General features: G+C 38.8%; 1 protein-coding gene across 50 annotated transcripts in view; it reads right to left on the bottom strand.

The window, feature by feature from the left end:
• The window catches only part of MYT1L (myelin transcription factor 1 like), a 532,999-nt gene extending 514,023 nt beyond the window's left edge, over positions 1 to 18,976 (bottom strand). For 24 of the 50 annotated variants that reach the window (XM_015434048.3, XM_045369885.2, XM_074012470.1 and 21 more), the window contains exon 1: positions 13,720 to 14,228. The gene's annotated coding sequence lies outside the window, so the exon portion shown is untranslated. Of the gene's footprint in view, positions 1 to 11,858; positions 12,667 to 13,719; positions 14,229 to 18,626 lie in introns of those variants that run through there. The other 26 variants (XM_045369877.2, XM_074012453.1, XM_065527488.1 and 23 more) reach the window with 6 other exon arrangements.
• Positions 18,977 to 19,657: the final 681 nt, after the last annotated feature.

Raw genomic sequence — 19,657 nt, 5'->3', positions numbered from 1 at the left:
AGGTGGATTGCTCGAGCTCAGGAGTTCAAGACCAGCCTGGGCAACATGGTGAAACCCCATCTCTACAAAAAAAAAAAAATCAAAAATTAGCCAGATGGGGTGACATGCACCTGCAGTCCCAGCTACTCTGGAGGCTGAGGTGGGAGGATTACCTGAACCCGGAAGGAAGAGGTTGCAGTGAGCTGTGATTGCACCATGGCACTTCAGCCTGGGTGACAGAGTGAGAAAAAAAAGAATATAACACTTCTGAGGTTTACTAAGTATTTTCATCACCAGTAGCTTTTTTGATAGTTTCATTCTATGCTTTCTACCCCATTCCCACTCTTCTTATGTTTGGATCCCAGAGATAGAGACAAAGTCCGCATTAGGCTAACCAAGGACAGAGGAGAACATATTCATTGCTGCATCAAGGACATTTCACTCAAAAGCGGTGGTAGAAGACTATTGTAGGCTGGGGTGTGGAGAAATAGGAAGAAAGGGGGCTTCTGGCCAGAAGCAAGCAGAGAGGAAGAACAGCAGGCTGTCACAGAGAGAGAGGAACATGTCTTTGGCTACTTGGTGAATTAGCTGGTGGTTGAGTGGCTATTGTTTGAAGAATGAGTGAAGCAGAGGATTCACAGATTGTCAGTGTCCTGGGCAGAGGAGAAGAAAAGAATGAAAATAGCAATGAACTTAGAGCTGAAGAAATTACAATTTGTGTTCCTTTCAGAATATATATGACTTAAGGGTTCATATGGTGTATTCACTACCTTCAATATATCAATTAAGACAGGGTGAAAGAAGGAGCTTTTTCTCCATGTCCTTGGCATAGTAACAGCATCTTTATAAAAAGCAAAGCTGATAAAATTCAGTACATTGCTTTCTGAAGATCTCAGCTGATATAAAAAAAAATTGGGAAATCAAGGGCAATCAGTGGTTTGCTGGCCCTGAAAATGTGCTGTCTCCACTACTGGTTGTCTTAACCTATGCTCAGAGGTGGGTATAGCAAGGGTTTCAGGAGTCAGTCTCTGGAGAGGGACTGGGGCTCAGTAGAGATAACGCCTGGTTAATTCAAGTGAGATCTGAAAGCAGATAACAAATCTCACATTCTCAATAGGCTTTACTTAGTTTGAAATTAGTTAAAAATACCTGTTTTTTTTTTTTTAAATGGAAATGGTATAAGGAGGAAGATAGAACATTTCTCTTCAAAGACTCAATATAGGGAAAGACCCTACTTGATATCACACAGGAAATGGGGGATGAATTCACTGCTATAGTAAAGTGCCAAGGGTGTGGCAATATAATACTATCTTGGTCTTCTTCTAAAAAATTTAAGTAAAATATGATTTGTACTCTTACTTTTAGAGATATTATACATTCTGCAAGTCATGTTTAAATTTGATCTTAGTTTAGAAGCAGGAGCTCCTACTAATTCCAAAGCCATGTTGAAACCTGAATTAAATAGTTTACTTATCTCGATACATAAGTTTATAAACAACGCTGGGGCCCAACCCTGACTCTAGTTTAGAGACCATTATATGTTTATTTTTCTAAGGTATCTCTCTGTGAAGAAGAAAGAAAAAATATTCTTATTTGGACATAGTGATTTTCATAGCAAAGGAGAAATAACTATTCTCATTATTTTCTAAAATGTTTTTAGTTGTTTTATGACAATTCTTATAGTTATTTTTGCATATCACAAGATCAAGTAACTCTTTAATCATCTTGTAAATCATTCAATAAGAAACAAAACTCCACCAACTAGTAAACTTCTAGACTGTCATGTTTAGATCATAGAATGAAATGATATGCATTTTCAGAAACTTTTTAAAGAGCAAACCATTAATAGTTTTCAAAGTGAAACTGCCTCCCATATATATTTATGTATAGCTCCCCCCCTTGTCACTCTGAATCAAATACAAATCATGGGTAATATAACAGAATGAATACTTAATTACACACTATCAAATATCATTAAATAATGACCATTCAGAACACTACATCTATTTACCACACATACCATGTTCATAGTTATATAGAAGGCCTGGTCCTTTTTCCCCATGTATCCAAATTACTCTGGTTTTCAGGGCTGATCCCAGATTCCACCTGTTCACCAGTTCTATTGGCCACTGCCCCTGATAAATGGCTTGCCCTTCTGTGATTTCTTTTTTTAAAATTTAATTTAATTTAATTTGAAGTTCTGGCACACATGTGCAGGAGGTGCAGATTTGTTACATAGGTAAACATGTGCCATGATGGTTTGTTGCACCTATCAACCCATAACCTAAGTATTAAGCTCCATACACAGTAGCTGTTTATCACAATGTTCTCCCTCCCCCAAGACAATCCTAAGCAAAAAGAACAAAGCTGGAGGTATCATGCTACCCAACTTCAAACTATATTACAAGGCTACAATAATGAAAACAGCATGGTACTAGTACGAAAAAAGACACATAGAACAATAGAACAGAATAGAGATCTCAGAAATAAGACTGCACATCTACAACCATCTGATCTTCAACAAACCTGACAAAAACAAGCAATGGAGAAAGGATTCCCTATTTAGTAAATGGTGCTAGGAAAACTGGCTAGCCATATGCAGAAAATTGAAACTGGACCCCTTCCTTAAATCTTATTCAAAAATTGACTCAATATGGATTAAAGACTTGAATGTAAAGCTTCTCTGTGCTTTCTATCTCAGGGACACTTCAGAAACTCACATGGGGAACTCCAGAGGGCACAGCACATTTCTGTTAGTGTGTCAATTGTCCCTGAAAACTTTTGGGGAGATTGTTGACATTATAACGTTTTCTCTGGTTATGTCTTGGGTCCTCAGCTGGATTTTCAGTTCTTAAGGGCAAGGACTATGCCTTACACTGGCTTAAGATTTGCACCTACAGACATTCAGTAAATAAGTGTTTGGTCTATTGAAAATCATTGTTGGCAGTCAAAGCAAGCATTAAATTGAGGATGTAGAAAATCATCAATATTTTCTCTGTCTATGAAAAGTTTGTATTGGGGGTTTGGTTTCCTAAACAGTATATATCCTAGATAACCTGAACTCTTTAATAAATATGTTTACTTATTTTATGATTAGGAAGATAATAGTGGTGCCTACAGCAATCCTATAGATTTTTGTGGGCTTTGGCTGATATAACCCATGAGGAAAGCACTCAATTTACTGTACATACTAAGTATTAGCCATTGTTATTATTGCTTTCAGGGTGCCTTCCTGATAGTCTGTTTTTATTAGCTTCTCAATATAATTTATCAACAGTTTGAATTTATATACAAGAGAGTATGTGTCCTTGGCACTTAATTTTACTCATTTTATGATCTTCCAAAAGTATGAGTCTTCTAGTTGGTCTAGGTTTACAACATCTCACTCTAAGTAAGAATTGGGAATAGCCAAACTGTATGTCTGAAGCATATTTCTATTGCCTGTAAATTTTTTACTATTTTTAACTTCAAATGGATAAAAATGTTTCTGTGTTTGTTTTCTTTCCAGCCCCATTCATTCTACACATAGTTACCTTCCTTTTGTTACACCTCTTCGTTTATTTTCATATGAGAAGCATTTCCCAATACTTAAAGTTCTACATGTAGAAATTCGCACTTTTGAAAGAGTAGATTGCTTTGTTAAATAAAACACATCCGTGTTTGAATTTTCCCAATGGAGCTTCCTTGGTAATAGTGACCTGGAAAGGCTCCTTTGACTCAGGTCAGGAGTCTGAGATTCAGGTGTGGAGAGAGACAACTGCCCAACCTCGACCTGAGCTTGATTTCTCAGACTCCTTTCCTTTTCCCACTGTGGGCCTGATGTTCTTCTCTATGTCGCTGGGATATTTTGGGGACAATATTCAGGCCCACTCTTTTGAGTTGGTGAGAACATGCCATCGGCTACCATGGTAAAAACCTAGTGTTTATTTGTACCCACGAGTTCTTGCTTGTCATTTTGGGTGCCTTCTGCTCTAGGAGACCAGAAGTAGGACATGGATTGTATAATAGATTTTAGCTGCTAAAAACGCATTCCTGCTTAACCTGTGCATACCCCAAATACTGCTTTTAAAAAGAAAAGTAATACATAAAGTTGATGGGACTATTTCCTTAAGTATTATGTCAAGTCATGTTAATGACATATATCTCCCTGGCCTACATCATGAGAAGTTAGGAAGACTCATGTAGTCACCAGAGTGGCTTGAGAGAAACCAAGTAGTAACTGCAGCGCTGCCATGGCATGTACGTTTCTGTGAATTGTCAGGGCAACCCACCGCCTACAGCTGGCATTATTTGTGTAAAGTAAGATAAAATTCTGGTTACAAAATGTATAAAATTAATAGAGAAAATAACTTAAGGCAAAGTTAGGTTTCAGTTACATGTCTGAGTGTCACATGGTCCAGTGACTTTTCTTTTCTTTCTTTCTTTCTGTTTTTTTTTTTTTTTTTCTTTTTCAAGACAGAGTCTCGCTCTGTCACCCAGGATGGAGTACAGTGGTGCGATCTTGGCTCACTGCAACCTCCGCCTCCCGGGTTCCAGCGATTCTCCTGCCTCAGCCTCCTGAGTAGATGGGACTACAGGTGTCCATCACCATGTCCAGCCAATTTTTATTTTTATTTTTATTTTTGTATTTTTAGTAGAGATAGAATTTCACCGTGTTAGCCAGGATGGCCTCGATCTCCTGATCTTGTGATCCGCCCGTCTTGGCCTCCCAAAGTCCTGGGGTTACAGGCATGAGCCACCTCACCCAGCTGGTCCAGTGATTTTTCTAGATGACCAAGAAGCATTTGATGAGATTAATTTCTTGTCAACCTGCCTGACTTTGGTAGTCCCAGATTAGACTCATCAATCAAGCAATAGCACCTACTCTAAATACTGCAGGTTTCTGGTGTTGGGTTTGCATTTGCACTTCTCTGCAAAGTGGTGATAAACAAGGGGCCCGTCGGTGTGGCCCTGCTGATAGCATGATGCCCACTGTTACACAGGAATGCCTTTGAAATTGCCTTTGAAATTGCTGTCCGTGTGAGGATGCCAAACATGCAGTCATCAAGCCTTAGAACTGGGACTCTCTCACTTTAAACAAGGGTCCTTAGAGGCAGAAAGCTGCAGTCATTTGTTTCAAGTCATCTCTGAATTCTATGGAGAGCTGACCTAGGAGGAAGCTCTTCCCAACACAGGGCTCCTTCACCGGGACTTTACGTCACTGTCTAGGTTGACTATGGGTGCAAAATCTCACTTAGAAATTTTAAAAAAGACAAAAAATAAAAATGAAAAAATGTTTAATATTAGGTAAAAATAGCCTCCTGGAAAGTAATGGAAAAATGAAGTTACCCTGTGTCATGGGTCATTGCTCCTATTTTGGAGAATTAGTCAGAAGCTTATAACACATGTGCAGCCTTAGCCGATATAACCAGACCAGGCAGAGTAAAGTCTTCCTGACTCTTGGAAGAGACCAAAATAATCAATCAAGGGATTTTGTAATTATCCTCCTGACCGTGCCCTTAGTTAAAAGCTCCAGGAGCAGGAGCCAGGAGGGGTGCTAAGGCAAGCCAAACAGTTGGAGACCATGGTGTTGTAAGGGCCGGAGCCACACGCTCCCCAGTCACCGCAGGAAAGGAAAGAGACTCGATCTCGTTGGAGGAAGGATGAGATGTGTGAAAATCGCTTACTGATTTTTTTATTGAAAGAGGCCATTTTTGCAATGCTGACTGCCCAATCAGCAAGCCTCACGCTTCAGTTATGCCTTTGAGGCTAAAACACATGATTCAATTTGCGTATGTTGGATTGTGAAAATGTGAAGCATGAAATGTACTCTATCATTGACTCTACTACTCCTTACACAACTTCTGCACCTAATCCGTGGAATGTTGATATTTAACATTTGGAATATTTATCATAGGCTTAGTGTGTTTTCTAACTAATTCCACATTTAATATACATACATTGAAATGTTAGGTAATAAAAATGAGATGTTACCTGTTGTCTCACAAATTTGCCTTTCCACTCTTACTAACCCCTAGGATCAGATACTGTTTTGATCATTAACTTTAAAACTAGATGAACAGGTGGCTTTGCCCATTTGTAAACAGGTGTGTTAACTTGTCCCTGGAGAACAGATACCTCATTTCTTGGCTGGCACTATGGGTGTGGGTCTCTTAGGGAAAAGGATTGTTTTTGAGCTAATATAATCCCAGTAACAGCATATTAGCTAAAAAAAAAAAAAAAAAAAAAACACACACACACACACACTTGGGCAGCAAAACTACCTCCATTCTTGTTCTCAGGACTATGAAAAGAATTGTAACACGTCTTGGCAGATTCAGAAATTCAGTGGAAAATTTCATACGTTAATTCCGTACCTAATGTGCCACATTAAACAAAGGACAAGTAAGAGATTGATCTGAAATGTATCTGAGCAGATTATTAAGATTTTATTTCCTATTATATACAAGAACCTAGCATCAACCAACCCTCCTCACTTTATATAATCGCAGAATTCCATTTTTAAGCAAAGACATGTGGCTTTTTGATGCTTGAGCTCCTTAAATTTCCATATCCTGAGAGAATGTAAAATGCGAATTCTAACCCAACCTGTCTTTTACAGGGTATAATGGCAAAATTCTTAATTCTAAATAGGCAGGTATGTGCAATCAGGTCTGACTCAAGGGAAATGTGGCAAATAGTCATTGGAATTGTCTGAAATACATGACCAGTTTCTAATTTGAATTCTCCTCTCCTCTTTGTTTTGATGTTTCTGCAGCCAATGGTGAGCCGGTGGATAACCAGGTTGGCCGCCCCTTTCAGCTGTCTGCACTGTGACAGGACTGCTTATGTCACTGAGAAGGCAGAGACAAGTGAATATGACACAAGGGATCTTCCTGTTTGCTTGGAAGGTTGGCCCTCAGTCAATAACCTAGGGCTTCACCATGCCAAATCCAAAATGTTCTGTTGTTGATCTCTGGTATCAACAGCTCAGAAACTGCAAAACAGACCCCCGACAGTTACCAACACCCTCCTCCAAAGAGCATTCTGTTTACTGTTTCGTGTTTTCTCAGGTAAGCGAAGGCTTGCTGCGATTGTAACTCTGCAAAATGGAAGGGGACAGGGAACGTGTACTTAGAAACCATGATGGATGAGGGCTGACTATCCAGAACCTTCAACAATGTGTAACTCTTGATTCTGTAAGCAGTCAGTACACTGAAATCATACGTGCCGTCGAACAGAGAATATGGTGATTCAATGCCATGCTATTGAGTGATCAGTTTTGGAATGGTCACCTGGATTCCTGAAGTACTGATTACCCAGGAAAGGGGCCTCAAGGTTCACCCAACTCTTCTTCTTAAGTCATAAGAATGCTTTAATCTATTTCAAAATGCATTCAAGAAAAGTAAACCTAGAAGTATTTATGATTACCCTTTATCAGAAATATGCATATGTATACATACACACACACACACACACACACACACACACACACGTACACACATTACCTGACATTTGTGGGGCAGAAATTTGTTACTCAGTCTGTCTCATTTGGCTCTGCACATAGTAGGTGCTCAATATATGCACATTGTATTAACTATTCAGTTACAGTGCTAAGAGGGAAGGGAGGTGCTGACCTTAAGGAGTCTTGCCTTTTGTCTTCAGCATTGACTTTGATATTTTCTTTCTAGAACAGGACAGTGAGGAGAGCCCCTGCCTGCCCACCATTGTTGCTAACTCCAGCTGGTCTATCACTGAAAACTTTAAAATGCAGAATCTAAAACTAATTAATATATGTACAAGTAGGTTTGGAGGGAAGGAGAACAAAAGGGAGAACTGCTACCCCAGCGGCTGAAAAGTCCCACTGGGGTGCAGACATAGTCCCCTGATCTTGAGCACTGAGCATCTTCCCAGAGTGATGTGTAACAGCCCCAGAGCCTCTGCTCTGGGCATGAGGGTCTTGGTGTTGGCAGCATGTCAAGCCTCATCCATGGCTGTCTTTTCACTGCTTTCTTTAGTATGCTTGGTCTTGGGAAAGTGCTCATACAATAAGAGGGTGAGAGGGATGGACAGGGTTAAATTCATAACGTGGTGCTCATTCACACCACATTAGCCATAGGGACACTACAATTAGGCATAAAATTTTATTTCTGTGAAATAATATACTCTAAGTCCTAAAAAAAAAAAAAAAAAAAAAAAAGAAAGCCAGCAAAGAAAGGAATTTCCCTTGGGGGGTGGGGGAAACAACCAAAAGCCAAACCAGGTACTCTTGAAGGCAAACAGCCAAGCAGCATTAGAACAACTACCATCATTGACACCAACCTACAGGACACGAGGCCAAAAACAGGTTTGAATCCAGAAAATACAAGTCATTATGACTTATCCTATTGATCACTGAAAAATCAGAACCACGGAATAATACACCGAGTTTCTAAATTTCCAAGTTATTTCCAAGTACGAGTGGTCTCTGTCTCATGAAGGAAGTCGGTAAGTCTATCTGCAGGAAAACCTGGTTCAGATGAAGCCACAATCAGCTGCCATTACCACGGACAGCAGAACAGTTTCATTCTTGCCATCCCTTATAATCATTTCCCCCTCGTTCCTGCAACTGGTGATGAGCAACGCTTTCCACGACCCAGACAACAAACAGCTGGATGGATGCCAGGAGACCATACATCCGTGGTCTACCATGCCCTTTTTAATCAACTTCCTAATTAAAAAATGCCATGCTGGCATGAGGTATGAAGGGAGTAGGCTTGGAATATATTTTACAAAATAGCATCCCCTAATCCTGGGGTTGTTGAAAATCTGTGTTCTTACAGATGTTGATGAGTTTTTCTGGTGCAGAGATAGAATCAATTTGCTTGTGCCTGGCCCTCAAGACGTATTAAATTTATCCTGGAGGAAACTGGATTCTGAAAAGCTCTTGCCCAGATGCATTAGGGCAGGTGGGAGTTTCAGAGAAGCACAGGGTCCACCGGCAGATGCGGCACTGATTTCCGAATGTTCACAAGCTACCAGACAGCTCCAGAGCAGACTCGGTTTGATGGCTCTCTATGGGGTGCCCTGCAGACTCGATTATTTCTACAACCAGTCTGGCTAGCATTGTTTCATGGCGACAAAGCTCTGTGCTTTCAGCTTCTGTTCAGATGGCACAGGCTGGTGGAATACGTGCACCAGGGAGGGGAGGTTGGGCCAAATTTAAAGTCAGCCTCTAAGAATGGTCCATTGCTTTTAGGGTTCAGTGGTGTGGTAGCCCCTGGAATCAAGAGGTGATGCTGACTTTTGAAAAATCTTTCTGTTGAGGGCCATTAAAACACACTGTGCATTTAGGTTGAGATAACGGCATGAAGGCACCACTCAGAACAGTGTTTGAGCTAGAAATCCTATAATGAAAATCTTTGTCAATGTACTAAAAAAAAAAGACCCCCATAAATTATTAATTCATGAGTTGTTTGCTTTAGAGTCCTAAACCTGACATTCCACACTTGAAAATTTCTCAAGCAAATGCCCAATATCCTTGAGGTAATTTTCTTTGAAGCAATTGGAGTGTTCTATGTAAACAGTCAGACTTCAGTAAAAAGCAGTCAGTATGCAATATTGAGTCCTAAAGTTCTTTCAACTATATTAATGAGTGCACAAACACATCTAAAGCAGGCTTACATGGCACACATACTAACCCTATGGCTCAACTATTGTCAGCTTACACACATTTTCACACTGGCATTTTAAAAATACACACATGCATGCACTCACAAAACCATGGAAGAGAGGAATTATAGTATCCCAAGAGTGCAAAAATACACAACAGTACTGAATTTTAAAGGGAATACAGTCAAATAACCTTTTTAATAAAAAATATTTACCTGTTTGTTTTTTTTTTTTTCATTCACAATCAATGGAAACCCCATCAAAGCAATGCCCTCTGTGGCTTCGGTGAGCAGAGCAGGCCCACTGAGACAGCAGACGCCCCACACTGACCAGCATTGCCTACACAGGGCATTTAAGTAAAGGAGGGCTTCATCTTTGGACTCACACCTTGGAATCACATCAATTGATTAAAAATTTTGCCATAAAAGGCTGCTTTTCTTTCCAAAGTTGACACTCAACCTTAGAGTCCAACTAGACAGGGAAAAATTCCCTCAGAAATCACCTTTTCAGACAGGTGCACATCAGCCTGTTTCCAGTCCTGGGACCTTTCCGTGTCTTTGCCTGTGAGCCTGCTCCACGGCCTGAGAACAAACGTGACAGAGAGTGGCACATGAGGCTCCGTGGAGTGGAGACTAATATGACACAATTTTGACCCTAAGAAAAAAACAAAACAAACAAACAAAAAACAGCTGGGCTCCACCTTTGAAGGCAGCCAGGCACAAAGAGCATCGGAGAAGGGGCTTTCAGGGATCTCCGCATAGAAATGCACAAGGTGAGGTTAAAAAGTAAATGCTGATATTTTGCCCCAAGAAAGTTATAAACCATCATCATAAAGCTAAAAGCAGCTACATTAATCATATAAAGCTTGGTTCAACTCTAACATGAAATGTAGCCATGAGACAATAATGGAACTATGACTTTATGACTTTTCTCTAGGTAAGATTTCATGAATCTGCTTGAAAACAATTTGATATTTAAAACTGCTTGAGTTACATTTTTAAAAACTCAATTTTTTCCTCATTCTAGTTTACCAGCAAATTTAAAAATGAAATAGAAAAAGAAATGTGTCTGTGTGTATAAACACACACACATTGAAAAAAACAATAGATAATTTACCTATTATGCAGAAAAAGCTCAATGTGAGTACTAAGAAACTTGCAGGATGAGAGGGAAAATGATGAAAGCCAAGTTTCAGCAGCTTCACATGAAGGGTTAATATGTTTTTCAATACCTTGTGTTTGAGGTTTAGATTCGTTAAAGGTGGTTTCCTTATTTTTTGAAAAGGTATATTTTTTTAAACAGAAAATATTTTCCCCTCCCCCCAAAAGTTGTATTTTCTGTCAAATATTCACTGTTATTGTTTAAAGCAAACAGCTAAAGTAAAGCAACTCTTTAGAAAAAAAAAAGCTTAAAATAAAAGCAAAATAAGATCAAGTGATCTAAAATATTCAGGAATCTATAAAAAGACAGTTAAAGAATAACAGTTTCTACTTGAGTTCTACCTAAAAAGCAGGTGAAATAATTAGGTCAGTTAAAACGAAAAACCTTGCCTTTTAGGGAGAATCGGAATTATTAAAACAGGATAGAACTATTTATCTGTGAATTCCCCCAGATGGAAGTATATTTAACTAAATATTAAAACACCCATATTGCAGTAGTACAGTCACAGAATTATATAAGAAATGTGTCACTGATGACAATAGAAAATTAGGATTCCAGCAAGCTCTTTATTCTTACTTCTCAACTCAGAAGACTGATTTGCAAAAATGATCTCCATTTTTCTGAAAAGAACTGAGAGTATCACTGTGTGCTAATTTCTACATTTCCTAGTTGTAGATTCTACAGATCAATAGAAACTTCAGTTCAATTTTCACAATCTCCAGTAAGTTGCTGGTTAAATTAGCTAAAATCATCTTCCAGCTAGGAAAAATACATACTAGTCAAAACTAATTATGTCTGGGCTTTCATTGAAACAACATTTGCTAATTTTGCTGGTCTCGATGCACGGTTTCAGAAAATATTAATTAAACACATTGAATAATGGCTGCTGTAAGTTTCTAAAAACAATCACATCTAAACAGTTAATTTCCACTTCAGACACATGCACACGAAGACGGATGAAGCCGCTACCCCACACCAGCAGCAAATGACTATTCTTTTGTTACTGACCATCAGGAGTTGAACTTTGCTCCACTTTGGGAAGCGGAACAAACGCTCTGGAGAAGACAGGGAGCACAGGACATATTTACCTGGAGGGGATATCAAAGAGCAGCCTCAAGACTTGCAAAACAAAGTCGTCCCAGTGAATTATCTGTGCCTGCAGCCGCACTTGGCACCTTCGGCTAAGCCAGTGTCTGACAAGCAGTTGTTCCCACGGCAGCCACCCCTGCCTTCCATCTTAGGGACTCACCCAGAAAATTCTCCAACCTGCTCCACGACTACAAAACTCTTCTAATGCTTTTGAACGCCCACCATTTGTTCTCCATTCATCCAATCAACTTTCCACTGCACATCTTCTCTCTCTACCGGCGCCCAGGCAAGGGGCCACTTCTCATCTGTATGCTAATTATTTTGCCACATGGACAAAAGTAATAATGCTTTCAGACAGGAAACTAACAGGCCTGAAGTCGAAGATGGAAATTAATAAGTTGACACCACTAAACGACAGGGAAGACGGGCATGCGTACAGCGCTCTGCCGGGCGGGTGAAGCGCAGCCTCCATCAAAAGGCAGCAGACAGACAGCGCCGGGCTGCGAGTCCCGCCTGGGCTGCGTGCACCAGGCTCAGGCTCCCTCAGAGACCACATCGCTGCAGCAGAAGAGCCTCGGAAGCATCCTGCTGACTTACCCTGTCTCAGGCTGCCTCCTTGAAGCAACACAAAACATATCCACTTCCCCAAACCCTAAGGTGGGAGGGAACTTCACTGCTGATCTAGATATTTTTCAAACTACAGCTGTGGATTAAACCAGCAGTTTCTAACCTTCCTGTGTATCAACCTTGCAACACAGGCAGACACGAGTGGAGATGTGTGCTGTATGCTGCTTGCCTTGTACCCACAGGCCCCTAAATCTCTAGAGCAGAATGTGTATCATGAGCAGTGCTGTATTTAATGTAATAGATGAGAACTGTAAATACTGGAGTCAGGCTGTTAGCAGCTACCAGCTAAGGCAGTCTATCTAAAAATATCTCCCCTATCATTGATGTTATGGTAAATTCATGCTGTGGCCAAAGAAACCTCACAGAAATAAGCTGAACCTACAGTATTTTAAATGGCATTGCCGGTTAACATCCAAGCAAAACAAAAAGAGGTTCCAAAACCTGTCACTTCTTAAAATAAAAGAATGGTGACACAAGAGTTAACTCTAACTGATTCTTAAAATCTTTTTTGGGTTGCCAACCACACTATATTATTCTGTTTCAGTATGAGCTTCTTGTATCATTTTCTTTTAAAACAAAAGACATGAAACTTCTTGTCTAAGAAAGTTAAAACATTTTTCACCTTTTAGTATTGTTTGAAGAAAAAAATATAGACAAAGTTTTCTTTGAAAAGACAAGACTTTATAAGGTTTTTAAAATAACTAAGGGAACATAGATACCTGATGTTCATTAGCATTTTTTTCTGGCTTAAAAAAGTGCTGATTTTATAAATGGCTTCTTGAATTAAGTCATAGATGTTTTACTCTGGTGGTGACTATACCGTTTCACTCTGCAAACCTCTCTCCTATAACACTCACCGTTATGAAAGGCTACATTAAATCATAAAGGCAACTTTAGCACCTCCCACCCTCGCCCCTGGAAACTAGCCTTGAATACACAGACTCATGTTTAACAACAACTCCAGGCAGCATGCAGACATATCGGTGCCCACAATGGCATTACACTGAAGGAGAAGCTCTTTTGAGAGACGATCCATTGTCGGCGTGTTCACATGCCAAACCAAGAGACTTTAGGAAGTGTTGTGTATGCAATCAAATGAGAGCTGGAGCTAGGCAGGCAGGTAGAGAAACAACTATTTTTGAAGTACTTAAGAGAAGAACTGGGAACTGCAACCACCAGGAAAAAAAAAAAAAAAAATCCTATGTAACCTTTACAATAAAAGGAAAGAAGTACCTTTTTGTGGAAGAGCTGGTGGCCATCAAGCCAAATCCTGTTCCGCAGTCTGCTTCTCACCCACGCAGGGCTCTGTCTGCCGTGGAGAGACCATTGCACGTGCTGGTCACAGTTCCCTCTGTGTTTCCATTCCATTCACCCCTACCCTCTGGCGCCCGCACTTCACCAGCCCACTATCCACAGTGAGTGAGAGTCGAGAGCAGAACAGCACGAGGGAGCAGCCACTGCAGGCTTTCCACAGAGCACAGTGCTGACTGTGGTTTCCGTGGGGAGACTGACAGAGAAGCCCCAAGTTACCAGGAACACCCTCTTCCAGCTCTCAGAGGTAATTCCTCTGAAGACCAAGCTCTTCCCTGATGTGTCGGGACCAGACTTACTGGTTACTACAGAGACTGCAATTCCCTTCCTGTCGAGCCCTGCTAGACACCACTGCAGTCTGAAAGCAAGGAAAGCTTTAAGAGAATGTCCTGTATCATTCCATCTTCTCACAACACAATACTCCTTACACTGAGACTAAAATATTCACCCCCCCACTTTTCCGATAATCACCACGTGGGGAGCAGAGATTATTTTAAAAGAGGTACATGGTTGGAAAATTTTCCTAGCAGAATAGCCTAATACAGCAATGTTTATCAGTCTTTCTCTATCTAATAAATAAGCATTTATGCATTCTTTCTAGTTTTATAACACCTGGCGTACATTTTCTCTGCCATCTCTGATTACTTCTACAGATACCCTGAGGACTCATTATGATGTCAAAGCCAAAAACACTTCCATTGTGGAAACATGCATAGAAAAATCATTGTGTATGCTGGAACAATGCAGGTGTGAAAGAAACACAGAGAGAAGAGAGGGTGGCAAAACAGACAAACAGGGACCGAGTTAAAGAGAGAGAGGGCAGAAGAGAGAGAAAGGAAAGTGGAGAGAAAGAGAGAGAAGAGACAAGACACAAAGATATTACAAACTGAACCACATTGCATTGAAATAGCCCACTGATGGAAAAAATGGATAGCTGTTGCCTTTAAATAATCTAATATCAGAAAAAAATCATACAACAAATTACTGTAAAAGTAGAATATTTGTATTATTTCATATGAGTTATGGTCACTACAGGCAATACTTTAATTATGGGGGTGTCATGCCAATTTAAAATATCTTTTTCATACCAGCAACCATGATATGTAGATATGACACTAACCCCAACCACACACACACAAACACAAACCTACATCTAATTTCTTCTTCAAGTTTGTGGTATCTTTTATCTTCAGTTTAGTTTGGAAGAAATGCAGATCCATGTCAGGTGTTGTGTAGAATACAGCATGATGAAACTTAGCTTGGTGAAAAATATGTTATTCACAAGTTTTTGTTCAAGTTTATCCTCAGTTACTCCTTTCTAAAGGATACTACACAACTTTTCAAATAAAAAAGAAGATATTCATAAAAAGAACTCTTAAAAACTTGAAAATAGGAAAGTGCATAATGTCATTGCAATCAAATTATGCAATGGAGTAGTTTGATTATAAGAATTTAGCAAAACTGTCGGTCTCTCTTTCTGAGTCTACCATTCATTTGCCTCCTGAACAGAGTTCTGGAAAGACTGCGCCTCAAGGTAGACTTCCTGGCAAAGGACAACACACATTGGAAAAACTGATTATTGATTGAAAATTATAGCCCTGGTCTAAAAGGGACACCCAGCCAAACCAAACTGTAAGTGCAGGGCAGAGTGGTCATTACCAAAAAGCGTCTGACTAGTCCCCCTAATTCCACAGAGGAGATTTTTAATATAAAACATTTAAGAGTAGATAGGCCTTTAAGTTGTTTGAAGTTAAAATGTGTCCACCAAAATATGCAAGTAAACAAAGTCTTTCAGATTATATATTATGTATTTTTAAAATAATATCTGTCCCTCAAATTAGATTGGCTTACAGGTAGAGTTGAAAATCTAGTTTATGCATGTGACTTTGAAAACATTATTTACTTGACAAAATTAATTTTTCACAGAGAAGTTATTGGCTTTTAAAAATTATACCTGTAAAGCATTTATAAAAGCAGTTGAACAGATTATGAACTCAATATTTTTAATTTTAAGTATAATTGTAACAAATAGAAAAACTTTACAAATCTTTGAAATTGCATAATCACTTATTTCTTTTCCCTAGTCTCTTAAACATTGACACAGAAAGCAGACAGAAAACATCAGACAGTGAAATAATTGGGTATATTCAAGAGTAATGGACAAAATAGAAACATTTTCAAGAGAGTAAAAATTAAATAAACAAATTAGGTGAAAAACATAACAGGGACAGTGAAAACAGCATATTAAAGAAGTCTCATTCTCTGAAAGTATCCACATAGTCCTAAGGTCATGCTTTGACAGCCTTTATAACCCCAAAGAAGACTATGTACTCATATTCCTTTAGGAATTTTTGTACACCACTCATATGTGGTCACAAATTATTGGGCCTTTACCTTGATCTCAGCTTCTAACACAAATTTGTGAAATTGGCATAAGTTCTGCAGCTGGCTACAAGTCTAACTAAAGAAAAGTTGAAATTTGTGTGTCATGCATACTTTCTGCCTGTGACACCAGATAGTCCTGGTACATCTTTTCAAAGATGAATTTTATTAATAATTACATGTATTTGGAGAAAATTTTACAGTTGAAAAGTAATAATGTTTATAATTTTTCAACCCACAACTATGCATATATACAAGTAATTTTTAACGTATTGATAAGTTTGAGTATTTGGAAATAGAGTACAATGTGTGTGTAATGGCAGATGGAAAGTCTTTACTAAATAAAAATCTTCAAGTATAGATATCTTTGCTGCCACCATCTTCAAAACATCCAAATGTGACCATGAAGGCTTCTCCTACTTCTACCTCAACTAGCACAATCATTAAGGTGATGAAAGTGAGCCATTTTCACATTGCCAATAAACTAGGAGGAAGTCAGTCACTGTTGAATGCAATCGCTATCAGCTGCGGACAGCTCCTGGTGCTGAAAGGGAAGGCAGAGAAGCCTGCTCACAATAGCTCACTCCACCAGCCTTTGAAAAATCACAGCAAAACTGAATGAGGTGGCAAGTGCTCAGCCTGAATAGCACTGTCTACAGAACAATGGCAGCCAACTCTAAATCCTACTATAATCACATTAATGAGATTAATCAGTGAATTAGCAGCAGTCAAATGTCAGGGAGGCAAGGAAGAATCCAACCAAGATTGGTAATTAACTTTTTGGGGGTGGGGGTGGGGAGGAAGCAAAAATCAATTGTGCGACTTCAGAGGTTTTTTTTAGATGTTGACAATTTTGATTCACAAATCTGAAGACTATATGTACAGATCAAAAGGCACTAACTTAATCCTTCATATTATAATATAGATCCAGATCTCATATTACTGATGCTTAAACTATAGTCCTCTGAGAAAGCTGATGTCACTTTAAATAATATTCTTAATCTACCAGAATTTTATTGTTTTAAATTCTTTAAATGCACGATTAATGTTTAAAATAAACTTATTTCTCTGAAACTCAAGCTAAAATATAAAGAAATATGGCTGATTAAAACCAGAAGGATTATATAACAACTGTTATTGCTTATGAAAAGTGTATGATAGTATGGTAAGAGTTTTCAAAGTGCAATCAGGTAAAGTACCATCACAAAAACACATCAGCAGTGGTCTATTTTGGTTAATAAAGAAAATTTGTCACTCAAGTATAACTTTAAGGAGACTTTTAAGTAATTGACTTACTGCATTTGAGGTGATAGAATCATACATGTTCTTTTAGGTCAATCAGAAAAAACAAACTTCCTCTTTTCTGGAATGTGTCTCTTAGTAGCATTTATAACTTACCATCAACACTTTGGATTCAAAGTTCTTGAGAGGCGAAAACTTATAGGAATGCAATGCTATTGTGTTTTTGAAAAGGAATATTGTATAAAATACTTTTCTTTTAAAAATAATTACATTTTTATCTGTATGGGAGACATGACTTTATTAGTTTTAAAGCTACATGACACTTAGGAAGTTGAACAATTAGAAAGACCCTCATATGCCTATAAGGGTGGTTTTGGGATGCTTTTGTCTATGATGTTAATTTTGTTTAGTAAAAAATATAAACATTTGAACAAAAAGACTCTTACATAAAATACGTTTACTCTAAGTAACTTAGAAATTATTTAGCTTACATAGCTTTGATGGTACAAGAAATTGTCATGGTTAATGCTAAATTCAAAATCTGTTCTCTCTATTTTATATAACTAACTTTCATATAAATATTTACATATACATTTTTGCTTTATTCAGATCTATCTTAAAACTAAAGTGTACCATTTAAACTTTTAGTTTATTAATTTAGGTGTTACAAAAAGACATATTTCTGTTATAAATTACATTTTGTTTCATTATTATTAACTTCAAACATTTAAGTTAAATTTAAAAATCTTTATTTGAGTTTCTCCACTTAAACAATATAAATCAACTCTCTTCTTGTCATTAGGTAAATTCATCAAAAATATCTAACATTTTAATTGCCTTTGTATAAAATGATGTGCTTCATTTGTAATGTAAAGTAATCCAGTCAAGTCTCTGGGAACTTTTTGTTTCAGTATCCTCTTATCCTCCAAGCACTATACATGCATCATGTTTTGTTTTTGTATCTTTTTCCTTAATAAACAACATCACAGTTAAGTCATGCAACCTAATACCCATTTTAGTTTAAAGACAGATTTTCTGTGGATTACAAAGCCTCCAGTCCAGGAACATTTCAGCTACCAGCCATGCTATAAAAATAACTTTAAAAAGGAGCAGACAATGGAACAGCAGCCTCAGCCCTTGAGCTACGGTAAAACACATCCTGCTCACCAAGTCCCCCAAAAATTAACCTAACGAGCATCACGTACCTCACAATGACCACAACCGCTCACAAGCGAAAGACAAGCTCAATTTTGGTAACTGTGCTGGCTCAAAACACACAGACAGGGAAGAGAACCCTGTTCCACCACAAGTTTGAAAGGATGATGAGACACATGCAAAAGCCACCGAGCTGCAGAAAACGTGGCTTTTTGTCTTCAGTGAATATTGATATCACAACCCATAGTCCAGGGAATGAAAAAATTAAAATACACCCACCAACAATGAGTAAAAAAACCAGGGGGGCTTCAAGAAGACTGCAGGGAAAAGCTCCCTCACTCTGTTTAGTGTGCAGTAGCTTAGGGAAAAAAAATGTCGCCCGGGCAGGAATGACAAATGCAGCGCGATAGGCTCGCAGGCCTCAGGGATCTGTTTGACTTCCACACACCCCCCATGCACACACTCCCACTCATCCTCTCCTAGGCTTTTTTTTTTTTTCCACATTTTTTTTTCACAAGCTCCAAATCCCCGGCATATGACCTTCTGTTAAATAGATAAAAAAAAAATTGCTTATCAGTCATGCAAATGAGGCTGAATTCATTTTCCACAACAGATGGCCTCATAGATAATGATGATGGAAGAGAGAAAATTGAATGTCTCTCACAAGGTGGCCATGGCAACCGAGAGCAGAATAATATCAATAATAAACTCACTGCATAATAAGGTTGTCAGTCCTACAAATCAAAGTCTCCAGCTAAATCAGGTATACCACCCCAGCTAGTTACCAGGTAAATAGTACACACACACACACACACACACACACACACACACACACACACTTCCCCAGAGTGGCTTGAAATCTTTCATGGTCACTGTAAAATGTGTACGTGTGTGTGTGTGTTGGTGGCAGGAAGGGGTTGGGGGAGAGAATAGTCGGATAATGAAACGACAATGTGACTTTTTTCTTTTCTTTTCCTTTCATTATGTTTTCTGCAATAGACTCGGTTTCATGCAGGACCTTCTAACTAGCCATATTGAAATCTGGATGCGGTGCTGAAGGCTTTCTCTTCTCCCTCTGCCT

The sequence above is a fragment of the Macaca fascicularis genome, chromosome 13 (assembly GCF_037993035.2).
Source record: "Macaca fascicularis isolate 582-1 chromosome 13, T2T-MFA8v1.1".
Lineage (NCBI taxonomy): Eukaryota > Metazoa > Chordata > Mammalia > Primates > Cercopithecidae > Macaca > Macaca fascicularis.
The sequence above is the reverse complement of the archived record's forward strand: the minus strand, read 5'-3'. Positions and strand labels throughout refer to the sequence as shown.